The following is a 17,418-nucleotide window of genomic DNA, read 5'->3' as shown; positions in this document are numbered from 1 at the left end:
GAGTGCCTACCATGTGCCAAAATAACAGAATTAGATTAGGGGCAATAAATGTTTAATAGAAATCACATTACATTTTAGAAAGTCTTAATAAAAGGAAAATTTAGGATATTTAAATAGCTCAGTGAATGTTACATAAAACATCTTCACAAAGTGTCTGGATTTTGTGGTTGTTAGAATTTATCCTAAAATTTTCTACACTATCTCTTTAAAAAGATTTTTAAGTATACCTTGTCAAGTAATTACACCTTTAAATAAAAATGGTAAAGTCATCATTCTAGGAGCTTTGCAGCCTGTTAAGAGGTCAGGCCTTGACTTCAGCATTTGGACCTTCCTTTCACCAAAGTGACGCCTTAGACAAGTTATTCTTTTTTAAGCCTTAGTTCCTGATACATAAAATAATGACGATCAATTTAAGACCACTAGGAGGTTAAATGTAATCATCAATATAAAATAATCAAACTTCCTAGTATAGAGGAAGTAGTCAATTCATGATGACTACAGTTATGGAGACAAAAATGGTAACTTAGCACATTTATTTGATGAAGCCAACACTCAAATTTCTGCCTTTGCATACTGTCTCTTAAATATTTTCATTTGCTCTCATTAATCTCCTAGTGGATATATTCTATTATAAATATCTTCCCATATTCCTAATTGTAACCAAGTTTAAAAGGCCCCAGAAGGCATAAAATCTTCTGTCTGCCTGCCCTGTTATGTGACTTCAATATATTTCCCAATACAATTTCATGATTCACCCATAAAAAGTTGTGGGTCTTCAAAAAGGAACTGAGTCTGAGATCCCACTTGACTGATATAATAAAAACACCTTAGATTTTTATAGTGCTTTTTATCACAAAAAGCTCAATGCACTTTTACATATTTATCATTGTAACCCCAGGAGGTAAGGAAGGACATAAATTATTTCTTATTTTTAGGGGTATAGCAGAGGCATTTGGAATTTAGGTAACATTTCTAAGGTTAAAAGAAATAGGTTTCCTGAATGTCAGTCTTTCTGCAATGTTACTCTCTTTGGCATTAATTACGGCTATTGTTACTTTAGTTAGGCTTAAATTTTAGTGTTTGGCATTAAGTGTAGCTTATAATTCAGTTAATTATTTGATGAAATCAAGTTTAATCAAGTATATACCATTGCAGTCTAATCAAATTAAAGTATTTTTATTTCATGTTGAGACACTTATTCAATATATATATTCAGTTATATATATATTTATATATACATTATCTATTCTTATTTGCCATTCTGTGTTAATTCTAAATCAAGGTTTTAAAATTTATTTGTCCTTTATAGCACTGAAAGAAATCAGTTCCAATGTTCTTGTCTCTCACCTCTCCCTAGACTCATTCCTCTTTCCACATATATTTTTATAGACTTTTATATTTATTCCATTTCCATAGGCTACCAGAACTTTCTGCTCTAGTTTTCTGTTTCTTAGGTTGTCTATGCTTGAAAAATCTATCAAAGTAAACACCCAAAGGAATATAAAGATAGACTACACAAAGGGCTTTCATAATAGTTTTCTGTTAGTTTAGAATAAAACAAAATGGAGCACCAATGTCCACTTGATACTGTAAAACATAGCATATAAAAAGAATACTAAAATTTGCTTATGGTTTATAGTTTTGCAGTTTCCCTGTGGGCTTTCTTTGCTATGGATTGCTATACATGCAGCTACAGATGTATATTTTCAGTGAATAAGTGAAATAAAAGAAAACAAAATTTAATAGCCTGATTAAAAAAATGAATCTTAATTAATATGAGAAAATGAAAAAATGGAAACAAACTCTATGTAAATAGGGAGGGATGGAGGGGTTGAAGGGAGGGAAGGGGAAGGGGGAAAAAATAAGAACCAAGAGAGATTATGTAAAGGTGCAAATTTCTAATGATGAATGTCATTATATTGTATACCTAAAATGTATCAATAAAATAAAAATTTTAAAAAAAGAATCAAACATTTTCAGGTTTTACTTCGTTGTTACAATGGAAAAGAGACAATTTTTTTAAAGCTTCGATAGGCATCTGTCTGTATCCTGAAATGATTTATAATTTGATCAGATTTATGCACTCAAGGTCAAGCCCAGTCATGTGACTGCCAGAGTTATATGACAAAGTGTAATTAGCACCACATAGAAACACATATTTATACACACAGAATATCCAGTGCTCTAGCTTATTGCCATTTCACAGCAATTCCTCTTAACTCTTCATAGTGGTATGACTAACTGGAAAATCTATCTGTTCAAGCATATGTATGTACATTTTGAGGCTGAGGATACTAAAATGTTATTGTATTCCTTTGGTCACTGTCATTCTGGCATAAGAAATTGGAGAATATGGATGTTTGAAATGTCAGTTTTTGTAAACATGAGTTGGAAGTTGCAACATAAATGAATGGTGTTACAGACTGTTTAAGCTGTTTGAGTAACAGACATTTCCTTTAATTATTTTGACACAATTTACTGTGAAATTTTTTTCTCTTGCTGATATTTCTAGATTCCTTGTGTAGACAATAAAAAGAAAAGTCTTTCTTTCATGTCAGTGCTCATTATTTAACTCATGGAGCACTAATGTTTTCTAGAATACTGATATATCCTAGAAGTAAAATAAATACTAAAAGAGGCATGTCTTCATATTAGGATACATGAAAATTTGAGCTTTCTTTAAAGTCTCTATTAAAAAAATTATTAATGTATATTACAGTGTTCAGTCCTCAATTTAAAGAATATTTATACAAATCTCATCCACGGGAGAGGAGGAAATATGTTCAGAAGGAAAGAAGGGCAGGTTAGAGCTAAAAATTGCAGGACTTTGGTGGAAAAGACCAGGGTAACTGCTGTGGAGGAGGTTGGTTGAGTATGGCTGAGTTATATCATGCTGGTTTTGAAAGTCAGCAGAGAGAAGTACAGACATGAAACTACCAGCTATGTTATACCCATTGAGAACTCTGACTTCCTGAAGTGCCATGCAGGAAGAGACTCAGAAGTATAGGAATAGAAATTGTCTTGGGTCAAATATAAAATATATAATATAGTTTATATATATATGTAGCAAAACTTTTTAATTTCTTAATGTTTATTATAACATTAAAAAAGGAAGTAAATAGCCTACAGGCTGTAGATTGGATGTGCAGTTTTAGACTTTAAAATGCAAGAGCCCTTGGAATGAGGTAGCAGGGGCTGAGAATAACTGAGATCAGGGAAAGACTGACAGGTATAGAGGGAGGTTCAAGACACTAATAATAATGAAAGTGTTTTGATGGTGAAAATATATTTACCAGAAACTGAGAAAGAAAATTCTGAACAAATAGTACCCTTGCACCAACAAGCCCAAGAGGGTTGAGAAGGAGAGAAATGGGGGACCAGACTCCATCAGGCTTGTGCCAGGCTTAGTTCTGGATGCCTCTAAGCCAACTTTGTGCCTAAGGAGAACTTTAAAAACACTGCTGTGAAAGGACAAATGATGGCATTAAGCAGATTCCTAGGCTTAGACAATAATGATTTCTCCTACTACTTAGCTGATTCCCTTCAGCAAGTCACTCTAAGTCTCATAATTCCCAGGAGAACACTGGATTCATAGTAATAGTGATAATATGCATTCGATTTTAACAACACTCATCATTTTACAGATGAAGAAACTGAGGAAGTTAAGTAATTTGTTCACAATCACAGAGCTAGAAATTAACATCTGGGATTTGACTCTAAGTAGTCTGTTTCTAGGGCCTAAGTCCTTAACTACTGTTTATTAGATACTGCTAAGTATTTCTTTATATGTATCAATAACTTTAAAGATAAACAGCAGAAATTACAGATGTCATGACACTTGAAAGAGAAAAACATAAGGAAAATAGGTATTACAATTAATGTGAACAGATACAACTTTTTGTCAGAAATAATCCATATTCTTGTGTTTTGCCATGCTAACACTGACAAGTGAAAGAGATATAAGACTGACAGCTGCTTCTTTAATGTGATTCAGATCAAATGCACTAGGATTTTTAGAAATATAAGATTCCTAAGATGTTGTAACATCCAGGTAATACTGTTTGGGGGTTTGAGAAAATTTAATTCGTTTTTATATATTTTAAGAGGTCTGCTCCATAACCATAGGATAAACAGTTATAATGCCATTAAAAAGAATAGTGCAGGGCCGGGGATTTAGCTCAGTGGTTCTGCTGCCTGCCTTGCAAGCACAAGGTCCTGAGTTTGATCCCCAGTACCAAAATAGAAACAAAGAAAGAAAAAGAATAGTATATATTTATTGTATAAATATCCACTAAAAATTTAAAAATTTTCATGAAATATTATTGATTATTAAACTTCATAAAAAGGATGTTCACTAGAACATTAAACAGTGACTATTTTTAGGTAATAGGTGTTAGATTTACATTTTTTCTCCACATTTTCTGCATGATTGAGTCTATAAAAATTCTTAACATGCACTCTTTTTCATATAAATCTGAAAAACTGTTTTGTGTTTTGACAAGAAAAACATCTGCTGCTCAAGCTTCAGGCCCTTACAGCCACCAGGTAGGAGCAATTGCTAGATCCTGGGTGCTAAGGACCAGTGACCTCCTAAAAGATTACTTAGATTCAGAGAGAGGCCACACAAACTACCCTGCAGCTTCATAGTTTATAAACAAAATAATATTTACTTTCAAAAATGAACCTTGAGATTTAATACATATGAAAAATAATCATGGGAAAGCACTATGATAAAAATCTCAGAAATTGCTCTACCTGTTTCTTAGACTACAACATCAGATATAATTATCCTGTCCAATTACAATTGCCTAACATTTATGGTATACAAGAATATCAACCATTTTCTTCATTTACTGCCTATCTACATTATGACTAAAGGATGTTCTTTTTTTCATTTAATTAATCATTTCTTTTCCTGTTATTCTTTCACAGGGTTGCTTAAGAAGCTCATAAAATGAACCTTCCTTCCCAACAAGCAGTCCTTACGTGATTTGCTTATATTTCTATGGCATATAAAAATGAAATCATAATATAGTAAATAATTACAATGAGATTGAACAAAAGCTGGCTTCCTGACAGGTACCATTTAGTGAATTGCTATATCACTGCTCTAAACAGACACATGACTTGATTCAATTTTTATATTGCTTAACTTTTGTCTTTAAAGTCCCTCTTCAGAGAACGGGATACTGGCTCACTCAACTCCATAGGATAGTACAGTCTCTGAACATTCTCACTTACTTTATTTTACTTTTTAGAAATATTGTTAATCTCACAACCAGGGGTTTAACAAGAGCTATATACAGGAATTATTTATCATAAAGAAATAATATGATTAAATTTGTGGTATTGTAGCACGGGAAAAGAAGGTACTAAGAAACAATAGCAAGTTAAGAGAAACTTTAAAAATATGGCATGTTTTTACATGCCGTTACTACTTTTAAGCTTTATGAAGAACACGTATGTTATTTTTAAGATATAAATTATGAACATTTTGAAAAGAACCTTATTTGTCATGAACAGAGAACATAAAATGTTGCTGCCTTCACTTACGCATTCATTTGACTCATGGTGCAGTCTTGAATAATTTTAAACCAAACCTGACTGCAGTCATCAATTTCCTTCCAATTTATTGGGCATGAGTTAAAGCCAATTAAAAAACCATTTTTGGTGCAATTCAAGGGGAAAAATGTATAAATCCATGAAAAACAAATTCCAGTTCTAGACGTGAGTCATCACTATTCTAAATATTGGTGTCAGCTCTAAATCAGAAAGAACAAATTCTGAAATTGTATAATCCACTCTGGAAACTGCATTTATCAGCAATGATTTAAGACAATTGTTAATATTTTTATAAGAAACTGACCTGAAAAGAAAATCATGCACTTTCAACAGTTTCAAATCTGAATAATTTTTGCAATAAAGTTGCTGTTGATTCTTGAGTTTGTGAATTAAGAACTGAGGTAGAAAGTGACCTTTACACAAAGAAAGGAAAATATTTTGCTTATAATATTAAAGTATCTTTTACCTATTAGACCATGTCTCCTTTCGCATGAATACATTGGCTCTCTTTTAAGGCTATAAAATGAAACAATTCCTGCACGCGCTGGATATTCTTAGGGTAATCAAAGGAGCGAAATTGAAGCTTCTAGGTAGGAAATTACAGCTATAAAATACAGCTATACATTTTCAATTTGTACATTAAAAAGGTTTCTCAAGTTCAGGGTTGTCACAGTTAAAAGTATTGCAACAGTCCTGAATTCTGGTTCTGCCTCTCCCATGTCTTTGGAAAATGACTTCAGGCATTTGTGCAAACTTTCTAAGCCTCAGCTTTCTCACTGGTAAATAAGTATTAAGAAAAATAACTACCTTTTAGTGATACTATGAGCATTAAGCAAATATATATATTTTTTTAAGTGCTTAGGAGAATGCCAGCCACAGAGTAAATCTTCGATGAATGACAGAACTGGGTAAAGTTCAGTGGTTCTCACACATTGGCCGTGTGTTAATGCCTCTACCTACCTGTGAAAGTTTTTTTTCTTTTTAAGTACAGGTGCCTGGTCTCTCCCCTGGGAGACTCCACTCATTAATTCTGAGGTGAAATCTAAGCACATGTTTTTATAAAAAGCTCCATAGATGATTCTGAAGAAACACTGTTTTAGAGCAAAAAACAGTAAGGATTTTTCAATAACAGTACAGGTTTTTTCAGTTGCTCAGTTAATGTGGAGTTAAATTGGCTTGAACTATTTTGGCTTTGCAGTCTGTTGAGCATATTAATTTGAGTAATTCCCAAATTTGTACTTTAAAAATTTGTAAAAATTTATACTTTGTGTGAGGTTGAATTTTAACTGGACCATCTTAAGATTTTATTTACATTTCTAGGTCTGTGAGGTCATAGAATAAGCATGATTTTCCACCATTTCTTGTTAGTAAAATGAAAGAATGAATATGTGAGATAACCCTGGGAAATTACAGTCATTCTACTGGCAAAGATGTATTTTAGTGTTTGCTACATTTGTGTCTTTTACTTCTATTTAATAACATGGCAGATAAGCCAATGCTATCAAATCAATTTTTTTTCTGAGTTCTATTTTTTTGAGTTAATTTTGAATTGTCCTACTTCAAGATAACTAAGGAGTCTTCTCAATGATAGAGATCAGGGGTACCACCCAGTTGAGAAAAGCAACTGCCAAAGGGCCGGGGATTTAGCTCAGTGGTTTTACCACCTGCTGTGCAAGCGCAAGGACTGGGGTTTGATCCCTGGTACCAAAAAAAGAAAAAAAAGAAAAGCAACTACCAGAAATATATATATTGGCCTGAAATGACCACCCTACAAGTTATGGATATTTTCCCTAGGCACTTATAATTAACTATAAGCAGATTCTTCTTAATATTTTCCATTAGTAGAAATGTATTTATTAAATTAACAACCTGTCTTTCTGGGAAAGAAGTGTCTCCTAGTAGACCTTAGGTTTTGGTAATGTCAGTAAGGGGGGTGGTGCAGGTTCAGGTGAATAAAAGAAAGGTTCTAGACGTATAAAGAAAAGGTGATCAGGAAGTAAGAAAATGAATCAAATAATTTTCAGCAGGTCTAGGTGTAGCTGGTATATTCTCAGACTTCTGGCTTTTATAGGATCTGTCAGTGGGAAATCAGAGTGATGTACACTCTGGAACAACTGTACAAAGGAATTCTGATGCATACCACCAGACAGAACTTTTAATTTTTAATTTAGAGTTTCTAGAGACTAGGTCACACCCTCCTCCTGGATTTAAGAATGCAAACACATAGATTACCTAAAAGAGTGCAAATTGTAAAGATTACCTCAGGGGGAAAGTAATTATTCCCTGGGGACATTTTACCTTCCAGGTTTAGAAATGACTGCAGACTAGATATAATTCAACATCATGTATTAGCAAGCTGTTGGTAGGTCAAGATATTGATGAAAGAGGTTGATAATACGCCTAGATTCTAGTTTTCAAACTGCTTTTTAATTTATATATTTCTGTATACAAAATGAATGATAGCATTTGCTTTTCATCATGGAGCCATCGTAAAGCTAAACTAAAAGTTCACCTATGAACAGTGGAAATATTTTTATTTTGGTAGCATAAGAATTGAAAGGATTTTTTTGTTTTAGTGTATACAACTTTTTAGTTGCATAAGCCTTTTTTCAATACGTTTCTCCAAAAGTTTTTAAATCCATTCATAAGATAACCCTATGTTAAAACTCAAGTGAAGTTGTCTGAAACTTGCCAGACTACCATGAAACATGAAAATAAAAATCTACAGTAAAAATGAAACCTTTTTTTTCTATTTGTTTGTGAATATAATGTTTTATCTAAGCCTAGCTTTATACAGTTGGTTTCTAAAACACGGTTCTTTGAAACTTTAGGGAGGAGAGAGCCCTTTCAGAGTTTTTATTTAACTAGCAGAGAATTATTTTCTCACAGCTGGAAGCTTGAACAGCTGTTGACTGACACTTTTCTGTTACCCTGGGTGAGAGGATAGCCAGCAATATATGTGGTCAGAAACATATTCCAGTGCAACCCATCCTAGGACTGGGGAACAGATAACTTAATACCCACTATGTTACTCAAATAGGGGAGATTCTCTCCCTCTTGAAAACCAACTACCCTGATAACCCGCTTTCTGACACATAGTGAGATCGCAAGGCTCATATGATCATAGGGATCCCTTGAAGGACTCCTGATGTTAGGCTCAGGATTTGGCATCCTTTTAGAATTTATCAATATCCCTTTTTACATATTCTATAGGTAATTTCCTTTTCATTTAGAGTGCATTTCTGAGTCTTTCTTAGTGGATAGTAAATAGATAACTCAATTTTGAACTTATATGAAGAAGAACAAGCAAAAAGAATATTTCAGAATAGTTGTCACTGCATTACTATTTATTGAATCCACTAGAGGACTTCCTCTCAGAATAGCACAAAATAGCTCTCTTCTCTATTCCCTGTGGCCTGACATTTGATGCTCAACTAACTCTTGAGTTGGGCCACTGGCTACATATCAAAGTTAGACTGAAAACATTCCCCCTACTTTAACACCTCCTGCTAGTCCAATAAAGCTATGTTTAAATAACTGAACTGGCTTCAATGAACTGTACTTTGCCATTTTTTCCTGCTTCTTAGCTAGATAAAATGGAGATAATTATGAAGTGGATGAGCAGGTTTAATGAAAGCCAGTTTCTTTTGGTATACTCCTGAAGCAGCAATCATCATCTGTTTGGCTTTTGAAGAGCAACAATTATAATCACTTAAACCCCCAAGGGGAACAAAAATAGAATTTACATTAGCATATAAAATATACAGCTGGATTGGGCAAGCCTACAAAATTCTGGGGAAATCATTCTAATCTGAATGCTATTCAAACTCACAAGTAAAATGAGTTCAAGAGTATTTTACATATTTCCTTCCTATAAAATAATACATAGAACAATACTGAGAGGATTTTCCTAAAAATGAGCACAGGGAAATGAAAAATTGTTGCCAGGAGAGAATCCCAGTGGGAACCAGCTAAACTGTATTGCCAAGCTATCAGAGAGTGAAACGCATAATGCAGTTCACACAAAGTTCTGATCACTTTGAAGTGAAGGGTTTTCAAAGTGAAACTATGTACATTTGGGAGCTTAAGAAGAAAAACGTGGTGGTTTTAGTTTGATCAATGTTGAAAATTAATGATAAATAAGGAATTCAGATCAACAGTACATCCTTTCTCCTTTGCAAACGTGAAAGCAATACAGAGGAAAGTTAGATAGCTTAAGCTGATACTCTGTTGTAAGCAGAACTCTTTCCTATTTTAAAATATTTTCATATCATTACTTCTCAACTTCTTTATTACAACCCCTTCCTCATTTTAGCTAGGTTCACAGGCAATCTTTCTCAGCCATTTACGTTATTTAATTACCTTTTCTTTTGTGTGCCTTGCACAGTTTGCAAGGTATTTTTTTGAGCATAGAAGAATTAAAATGGAGCCTTTCCTTTTATCCATTATGTTACAAGCAACAAAACACTAAAATGATCAATACATTAAAGGCTTTCCCAGCTGTGCACATTTGTTAAAAGCAGTATATCTGAAAAATTCCATTAATGAATCTTTGAAAACTTAGCATCCTATGTGGAAATCTTGTTCCCTCTCATCATAAGTACATACCAATATGTAAAGATGAGGTAAACATATACTTCATATTTTTTTCTGTATGTTGTTTGAAGATCCACTACTATATTTTTCAAAGTGGAAAACAAACAAGCAACAACAACGACAAAAAGTCAGCATGCAAACAAAACCTCGCCTCCACTAAGAGGCCTTCCCAAATGTCATACCATACTAATGCCAACTGCAGGCATACTGGTGATAGCTCACTTTGTGTTCATTACAGCACTTTGTGCATACTTCTGATACCAATGGCCTTACTGCATATACACGTCTATCTCATACACAGACCGTTTCTTTTCCAGCAGAGCATTCCCAGGTTTATACCACTGTACCTAACCTGAGAAGTACACAATAATGTTTGCAGAGTGAAGTATATCAGTCATTTATATTCCAAGGCACATCAAAATGTTATGGTATCCATGGTAAAAATCAAACATACATTCAATACTATCTCTGCTATACTATCAGTTGCAATGGTGATAGATTAAGCCCTGAAACATTAGAAATTCAAGTCTGGGTTTCTTAGCTCTCGTTATAGTTAACAAAAAATAGTGGTAATTATATATATATTTATATTATTTATATTATAAAATATATTTATATTTATATATTTATATTTTATATATATTTATATTATTTATATTATATATATATTTGGGGGGGGTACCAGGAGGGATCAAACTCAGGTCACTGAGCTTGCGAGGCAGGCACCAGAACCTCTGAGCTAAATCCCTGGCCCTATATTTTGAAAGTCCATAACATATAACTTTACTCTGAACACAAAATGATTACATATTTAAAAGCATTTATAGGGAAAATTGAGGTACATAGCTTGAAGGATTTCAGAACCTAAGTAGGACTTTCTTAAGGTCATTTTTGTGGGGATTTTTTCCCCTACTTTAAACATAGTCCATATTTTTCCTATTAATTTTTCAAGTGATATGATAATTTTGTATGAAGTTATAAGAAAATAATGGGAAAGTAGAAAATAGACTGCACTGACCTATCTTAAAACATACCTGTATTTTTAAATAATAATAAATGTAGTTAAAATTCTTACTAGCTACAGTTCAATTTTGTGCATTAATTATTCCATAAATTTTTGTTTTGTTTTTTGAGACAGGGTCTCACTATGTAGTTCAGGCTGGCCTTGAACTCTTGGTGATCCTCCTGCCTCAGCCTCCCAAGTGCTAGGAATACAGGCATACACCACCACACCCGACATATTCTTAAAAGTTTAAGAAAAACTGCTTTAATAACCTTCCTCCTTTGTTTCATATTGGTGTAATTGGTATATCAATAATAAATATGTATTTATTATCTATATAGACAAATTTGTGCATTTTTTAATAAATTTGAATTAGAAAAATTATCTGGATAGTCATTTGATTTTAGTACATAGTCATATAGCATAAATATCCAAATAAAGATAAAACAGAAAATTATATAAACATTCCATCAACTATGATCAAAAATTGAGCCTGAATTTTATTTATAATGAGCCAGCAACTAAAATTAGTCTCTTTCTTTTTGGGAGAGATGGTTGAGACAGGTTCTCACTGTGTAGTAGAGGCTGGTCTTCAGCTACCACAATGCCTCAGCCTCCTGAGTGCTGAGATTACAGGCATGTGCCACCATGCCTGGCTTAAAATTATTCTCTTGGAAGTGAAACTTTTGGTGTCTTTCAAGGAATGGGTTCCAAGGTCAAAGTGAAATTGAGTTGTATGTGAGTCACTGTGGGACTTAACACGCAAGCTTCACTATATTCCCCTTTATATCATGGCTTATAAAAGTTCCAAATTACCTGACATTAAAAGAATCTATTATATCTGTAGCATACAAATAGCTCCAAGATGTTACCAAAATCTCCAAAAAATTTTTTCTATTTTCATCATTGGCTATAAATGTAATTATATCAAGCATACAGTAAATAAGGTCAATTACTGAAACATTAGTACTAAAACTATGCACAATCAGAGATTTTAGGGGAAAAACCCCTGCTTTTCTTTACTGGACTCCCCAATTTGTACCCTATAAATATTTACAATGGAATTATCGGTGTTTACAATCTTTAATATATCTTCATTTCAAATTAGCAATATTTTTTGACCTTGAAGGAAGTTTTCCTTTCTTGTCCGAACTGTCTTTCTAGTTAAAGGGGACGGGAATTTTGAGCACATTTGAATGTCATGAAAGAGGCCCCACCTTGCCTGGTGGGGGTCTCAGCATATAGATGAGCATGGGTAGATTTGAGTCTTTACCTTAGACATTTTAACACTTTGTGCTGGGAAGATAAAAAAGTTCTGGCAATGAATGATAGTGATGGGTAAACAATAATGTAAACGTACATTTTAAATTATTGAAATAAAATATTTTATTATAAAAGAATCTATTAGCACTCTCACAGTAATGTGGCTTTAATACGGTAGCTCTGGGTGATTTCATTTTATAAAAATCTAAAACAAAATGGATGAACCAATTTAAAAAAATTCTTCATATAAGATTATTAATTCAAATGCTCCTTTAATACATAAGCTTTCTGCATTTTTTTAAAAAAGTAACTCAAATTTTAAAAATTTACACAAAATAATTTAGGAGACCATTTATTGCATAAAGTGCAGGTAGAGTTATTCTGAGTGCTTTCATTTTTCCTCAGGTCACAGTGAAATATTGAGCAGTTTTCTCTGGAATGTAAATGATGCCCTTAAACATTTTTTTTCTTTGGTACTTGAGGGAACTTGACTGAACTATCTTGATAAAATCTTAACATCTCCACTTTTTTGAATCTAAACTAATAAATAAAACAAACGGGAGCAAGTACAGATTATCCCAATCTGTCAGGTCAGGTTAGGTTTTACTAAAGAAAAAAAAAAAAAAAAGCAGTAGAGCATTGTAAAGGAACAGTCTAGTATTTAAAGTCTATCATTTTTAATGTTTAAAAAGGAATTATATAACGGGGCTGCATTGAAACTTTTTCTCAATCACTTTTTATCTTTATGTTTCTTTTAGTTTACCAAATGAGGGCGTTTAAAAAATGGAGAGACCCCTTAATCACTGAATGATCAGAGTAGAGGCTAATTGGTTATATCAAAGTAAACTCTAACTTAGAAAATAAGTATTATGGCAAAAATATGAAATGATTACTACTTATATAATCATACAATTATTAGGAAATTTTAGCATAATCAACATTTTGAAGTTTTTAAAATGAAAATTAAATCCCATTAAACTGGTAAAATAAAATCAATTTGCTTATTTGAGTTTAAGTCAATTTTAAGGAAACCTGAGTTTGTCTTTAAATTTTAGATTTCCTTTTATTAAGTAGGCATTCTTGGTATTTAGAAATACTTTTATCATTACAATTGAGTTAATCTTGCACTCCTTTTTTTTTTTCTTTTTTCCAGGGGTAATAAAGAAACACACTTCTCCATAAGTAAATGTCCTAAAAGAAAAACCATCAGCCAACCTAGGTAAAGAACCCAAACTCAATTTGAGGCTGTAGTTAGGAATATTTCAGTGAGGTTTTTTTCCTTTTAAGAATGTTGTATCATTAATAAGTAATTAGAATTTGTGGAAATTATGTGGGTTTTATGTGGGAAGTTTTAAAAAATCTAGTAAATTCTCATTTTTCTATTATTTGATTCTCAATGTGTTTAAGATCCAACTTTGTAGTCAGACTTTGACTCAAATCCTCTCTTAATGGTTTATGAGCTATGCAACCTTAGCTACTTAGTTTGTAGGCAAAATAAACCTGCTGCCTACAGTGTTTTGAAGATTAACTGGGATAACATAAATACAGCACTACCTACATGACTAGAGCTTGTCAGGTAGACAACAAATGTTATCTACTAAAGTTAACTTCTTAGCTATTTTAGATGATGTATACACATGAAATTTAACACTAAAGTAATAAATGAAAGTTATTTAATAATGAGTAATAAATGAAAGTTACTTTAATTAAAGTAATAAATGAAGGTTATTTTTACATTTTTTAAATCACAGTATTACTGCAGCCATTCCTTTTTGCTTCTTTGCTGTTGGGTACATCTTATGCCCTAGATGTGGTCAAGCCTACAGTGTAATATTAGATACTGTGACTGCACCCCAGCCCTAATAAGGACATCTCACCTACTTTTCTCCTTTATGTACGACTGTCTATTCACTAAAAGCAAGTCAGTATTATAGGAAGCAATAAATATTTCTGTGAGAATACCACTTTATCGAAAACTTAGAATCTTGTTGAACACTTAGAATTTTGTTCTTATGAACATTACAATCTTGCTGCTATTTGTAATGTTTATTCTAATGGGCTGAGAGTCAGTGAACACGTCAGGACATGGTCACAGTATTTCTAATGTGCCAATAAGACACAAATAGATATATTTTCTGCATGAAAAGATAAATTCAAAATATTTATATTTTCCAGAAAAGAATAGATTTAGTAACCTGAAAATTGGCAAATAATTATAATATTAGTAAGGGAAAGCATCAGGAATATAAAAGAAATTAAACTACATACATTATTATTATTTAGGAGATAATTTTCAATTACCCAACTTATTTTAAATAACAACTTTTTATGAGTGCCTTCAATTGAAACAGTATTTATAATGTGTAGGTGGAAACTATAGTAAAGTTGAGTGCTTATTTGATATTGAGTATGACTTAACTCTGAGTAAAGATTTTTCTCAAAATGTTGAAGTAATCTAATTTTACATATATAAAGCATGTATTTACTTTTAATTATCTATACCGGCAGTATAAATAAGTTCTTCCTTTAATGCTATGCATATAAACATAGTTTAAGATTTTTATTTAAAGCCTCCAGATAGTGCTAATGTAGTTCAAGATTAATTATAAAATTGAATAGCTATGATTGTTTGGTAGTACGGTCCAAAGTGAATTATACAATTAAGATCATTGTTGACTATCTGTGATCTAATATCAGCACCTAAGAAAACCACCCTAGTGAAACTTACTACTAAAAATATATACAATATTATATTCTAATCCAAAATTTTCTGAGATTTTTTTTTCCACAAATTTTGCTGAACTGATTCCTTTTGTACCAACAGATTAATAATTTAGTTGTTCATTTGTTTTTGAAGCTCTGAAACTGAAAACATTGTTAAGGATGATAACTGCAAATAGCTAGACTAAGAGCAATACCGATGACTTGGGAAGCTGACTTTTTAAGGTATCACTTTCCTGTGATTAGTTGCTATGATATTTCTTGAGTGGCAATAACTTCATGTAAAATAGACAAAAAGTCAACTAAAATCAGATATTAAAATAGATGCCAAATAAAATACATTAATCTTTATTGCAATACTGTACAGTCTAATTTTTTTGTGTTTCCTCTGACCATAGGAAGTTTATAATTGCTCAAAAATATTCCAGAATAGGTCTTTAGAAATGTAGGCACATGCAGTCATATCTACATGCATAGACATTGTAAGAATGGGCTCAACAAAACAAGAACAAACTCCTTTCAGGGGGCATTTCTGTTTCCTTCCCATCATTCAAATTTGAAAACTTAGATGTGCTCTTTTCATCAAAGAATGTGCAGGTCCATAACAATATAGGGCATCTCAGTCATCTCCATAGCAACAGCTCTGGATGAGTTAAAAAGCAACCAGAGTCACAAAAAGAAAAAAAGTTTTAGGACTACTGAATACCACTAGTTTTTTGGGTTTTTTTAAAAGTATAAATTTAGCCAAACAATTCAGGAAAGTCCAGAGCAAAAGTTAAGTCTTTCACTAAACTTTGAATCCCGTAACTTTGCAAGAAATACTATACTGGATAGCTGTCTTTAGGAAATGAATGGGGTAAAGGAGCAAAACTCAGTAATCCTTCCCAGAAATATATCTCCTATTTTAAAACAAATAAAAGGATGGAAGTTTGATCCCCGGTACCAAAAAAATAAAAAATAAAAAATAAAAAATAAATTTTTAAGCAAAACAAATAAAAGGAAGTTCAAAAGGCTGCTGAAGGAAGACTCTTAAACGAATCTATACACTTTAAAAAAGGATGGAGGAGAGAAAATAGTGGTAATGAGGATAATATGCAATTCTTCAAACCCTTTAGGACTATAATCTTCCAAATGTATTATTTGGTCATAAATCAGCATTTAACATTTGTGTAAGAATGAAAGGCTTCTGAAGTTGCTACTTGAAGTATGAAGCAGAAGGTGGCAGGTTAACAGTGCAGGTGAGGGCACAGAAATGGCTGTACTGGCTGAGGGTGACCCCATTGTTCCTTTGCTCAGGAACGACCCAGCTACTGTTCCAAGTTCAGAAGTCCGAGCTGCACTGTTCTTTGGAAACCAGACAATAACCTAGTTATCTGGACTCCCTCCCCTACACCTCTCTCCTGCGAACTGCCAGGTCTCACCCACTTTAAATGCATCAAGCCCATTACCATCCCAATAATATCACATAGATAAGCACAGAACTTGCCTAAGCACGACAGTAGAGAGAAAAACAAAATCAGAAGAACTGTTCGTGTAATCGTCCCCTCCGCCCAGCCTCCAACCTTTTAGTGTGAAGAATCCCCTTAACCCACCCACAGACCGAGCATATGAGAAGAAATGGTAATTTGTGGTTTAAAAGTTCACTTACCACTGCAACCTCATATTGCTTTGTCATGCTTTTTACACTTAATTTTTCAAAACTGCTTGTGCAGGGCGCAGAACTGGGAAGGCAGGACTAAAGTGTCTCTAGTAATCACAACAAAAAGGAGAGAACATTCACCAATCAGAATTACATTTAAATGCACAAACCCCAAAGCGAGCGGCAAGGTTCACACCAAACCAGGGAGGGGGAGGGGGAGGAAAAAGCCAAGCGAACAAAACAAAAGGTAAAAGCGAGAGTTGAGTGGTTGGAGGGGAAATTGATCCAAGCCGCCTTCTGACCGTGGAAGGGCTTTAAAGCACCACTGCCGCCCCCGCCCCCAGCACCCCCGCGTTTTACCGGAGTGACTGCACTGCCTCCAGCCAGCTCAGCTGCCGGAGAAGAAAGCCCATCTAAGTTCACAGCCCTGCCACAGTCTTCCTCTGCCCGTGGGCTCCTCCAGGAAGACACTTGCAGAGGCACCCATCCACTGGAGGTTTGGGCTTAGCGGCTGCTGCGGGGCTGCAGCAGCCCGGACTGTGCGAATCGCTGCTGCGACCGCGGCAGTCTCGTCCCTGCCTCCTTCGCGCCGCACAATAGCCCCGGCTGGGTGCACCTCATTAAGCCAGCCCGG

General features: G+C 33.6%; 1 protein-coding gene across 6 annotated transcripts in view; it reads right to left on the bottom strand.

Annotated features, from left to right (window-relative positions):
• The window catches only part of Elavl2 (ELAV like RNA binding protein 2), a 176,477-nt gene that overhangs the window by 158,073 nt on the left and 986 nt on the right, over nt 1-17,418 (bottom strand). Inside the window, exons 1-2 of one of the 6 annotated variants that reach the window (XM_087183835.1) lie at nt 17,145-17,377; nt 16,794-16,891 (exon numbers count right to left, since the gene is read on the bottom strand). The exons of 3 other annotated variants lie outside the window; for them this stretch is intronic. The gene's annotated coding sequence lies outside the window, so the exon portion shown is untranslated. Of the gene's footprint in view, nt 1-16,793; nt 16,897-17,144; nt 17,378-17,418 lie in introns of those variants that run through there. 2 more of the 6 variants (XM_021252916.2, XM_013069757.3) reach the window with 2 other exon arrangements.

The sequence above is a fragment of the Heterocephalus glaber genome, unplaced genomic scaffold (genome assembly GCF_053883595.1).
Source record: "Heterocephalus glaber isolate CG9 unplaced genomic scaffold, H.glaber_assembly_v1.0 deba00001481, whole genome shotgun sequence".
In the NCBI taxonomy this organism is placed as follows: Eukaryota; Metazoa; Chordata; class Mammalia; order Rodentia; family Bathyergidae; genus Heterocephalus; species Heterocephalus glaber.
This window is presented reverse-complemented; position numbering and strand designations above follow the sequence as displayed.